Raw genomic sequence first — 2,628 nt, forward strand, 5'->3', positions numbered from 1 at the left:
GGTGTCCACAATATTGCACCCAATTGTGTGGGCTCCCTCCTCCTCCAAGTGCCAACTGAGTCCATTGAGAACATACCTTCACTGCAGCTCTTACCTCTTTGGGAGTCATATCCAAATGCCATCACTGTGCTGTACAGCTTACATGATACAGGGTCCTAAGTGCCACAATTTCTTATGGACCCAAGGTGCCACTGCAGAGAGTGTCCCTCGAAGGGCTGTTACCCTTGTCAAGGAGTCTGCTAAGTCTTCCCTGTCAAGAAGAGAGGCCTATGTCCTGACACATGGTATACCACATGTGTTATAGTCTGACCACCCTCCCATAAGTCTAGCCATAACTCAGCCCCTCATAGGGGTTGATGTTCCATCTGTCAGTCTTGGGCCACTCAGATTGGTAACCAGAGCAGCAGCCTTCGGAATATGGCCCAACTGTCTGTGTAAAGATACAGAGGTTCGTCCTCGTGCATGACAAGTAACAACTGTGCCTGCAACTCTGTCCATTGACTTGACTTGTTTATCTCAACCTCAAACCAGAATGTCAGTCTACTGGGCTGGACAATGACTACCATCAGTTGTGGGGTTGTGCCATGACTAGAACCATCAGTATACCAGGCGTCACCCTGAGGTCTCTCCTTCCCTTCCACATAGGAATGAGTGGTCATGACTGGCAACACATCATTCTGTATAGTTTCTTGGGCTGTGTATGTCACTGGTTCCAGCACTGCTGCCAGTTCGGCTGCTAGTGGGCTGGCCGAAAAAGAGGCTCTCTCCTGTAGATATGTTCCCCATCATGTCAGGGTGAAGGCCTGGGCCACTTCACTGCTGAAACAAGACATCTATGGGTGTACCCAGCCCTCTATTGGGTACTTAATTTGCACTTCCATAGTCTGCTGCCCTGTGATTCCTTCACAGGTGTGTAGAGGAGCATATACTACTGCCAACTGCTTCTCAATCAGGAAATACCTTCTCTCAGCTCCTTTCCACAATTGACACCAAAAGCTAACAGGGTGCTTCTGCTTTCCCTGCTTTTGTCACAAACCCCATCCAAACTCGACCTCATCCATGTTCAACATTAGGATGAAAGGCAAGGTAGGGCCTGCACTTGAGTGGCTACCCTCTCTGAGTCCTGGAATGCAGTTTCCACTGTCAGTCCAGTCCCATGTTGCACCCATTCAAGTCATGCAGTACAAAAGGGTCAACTTGGTGTGGACATCCACCAGAAATCCAGCAATCCCAGGTATGCTTGTAACTGGTGTACAGTTGTTAGTCTGGGATATGCCTAAGACTTATCAATTATTGCATTGGGGATTACTTTTGTCTTACCTGACTAGATAACACCCAAGAATTTGACAGATAAGCCAAGTCCCTAGACATTGTCTTCATTGATGGCCCACCACCCAGGCCAGCAGAGCCTCTTTTAGATTGTATGCAGCAGTTTCCAAATCTTTAAGGGAATCAGAAGTTAACATGACATCATGAATATAATGGAACAAAGACACATAGTGTGGCTTGGTCCTTGTGGCCAGGTCCTGGGCCACCATGCCATGGCATCAAGTAGAGCTATGCATATACCCATCTGGCAACACTTGAAAAGCCCTCCCAGGTGAAGGCAAACTTATCCTGACTCTCAGGCATGATAGCAATAGAGAAAACATGTTGGCCAGGTCCACTACATAGTGATATTGACTCAATATCAGGGTGAGTCAGTCCATCAAGTCAGCAATACTGGGCACTGCTGCATGCAATGGAGGAGTAACTTTGTTCAGTTCCCAGTAGTCCACAATTATTCTCCAACTTCTATCGGGCTTCCACACAGGCCAAACAGAATTGTGCAGGGTGTATCACTTCTACTTCTTTCATCCTCAACACAATCTATCCTATTTCCTCATGAACCCCAGGCAGCTGGTTCTGTTTCACACACACAACCCTCTTTGCCTGCAGCAGAGTCAATGGTGAGTGATGGGGATGTCCAGGCAATAGTTTTTATCATGCAAATCCACAAACAGAATTATTTCTGTGTGGTGTCTAGCCTGGCACCAGTCAGTATGTCCACCCACAGTATGTATTCAGCAACTGGAGAAAAATAAACGTCATAGGGTCATGAAACTGGAGAAACCTAAACATCATAGTGGCCAAACGCTTGATGCCCAAAGTCACCTCTGCCTTCCAGACCATGATGTAGTGACCTCTATACCCTTCTGTTTGTGCAGTAGGTCCTGTGAAACTGTCTATGTTGCCATGGATCAGCATTGACTTGGCTCCAGTATCCACCGATGCCAGTACACGCAGCAAATTTTTCAAGGACCAATAAATAGCTAATTTCTCATGTGGCCTTCAGTCTCCTGGGGACCCTAGCAAGAGGGTACCTCAACTTGTCTCCTAGTCCAGGTAAAAAGCTGCCAGCAACAGCTTATCCTGCTTCACAGGGACTGTCTTTACTTTTGGGCCCATAGGCTGGTATTACTGGTCAGGGCACAACTACTTCCACAGAGAAACCAATCAGATCTTCCCAGATTTAGCATTGGCTTGCCTTCAAGGGAACACGTGTCTGCCCCTCCAGGGTTGGTCTTGCTCATGACAGAGTTGTAGCAACCATACAGGCACTGTTTCCCCCACCCTTTCCTGGACAGT

This window comes from Heterocephalus glaber, unplaced genomic scaffold (genome assembly GCF_053883595.1).
Source record: "Heterocephalus glaber isolate CG9 unplaced genomic scaffold, H.glaber_assembly_v1.0 deba00001504, whole genome shotgun sequence".
Taxonomy (NCBI): Eukaryota; Metazoa; Chordata; class Mammalia; order Rodentia; family Bathyergidae; genus Heterocephalus; species Heterocephalus glaber.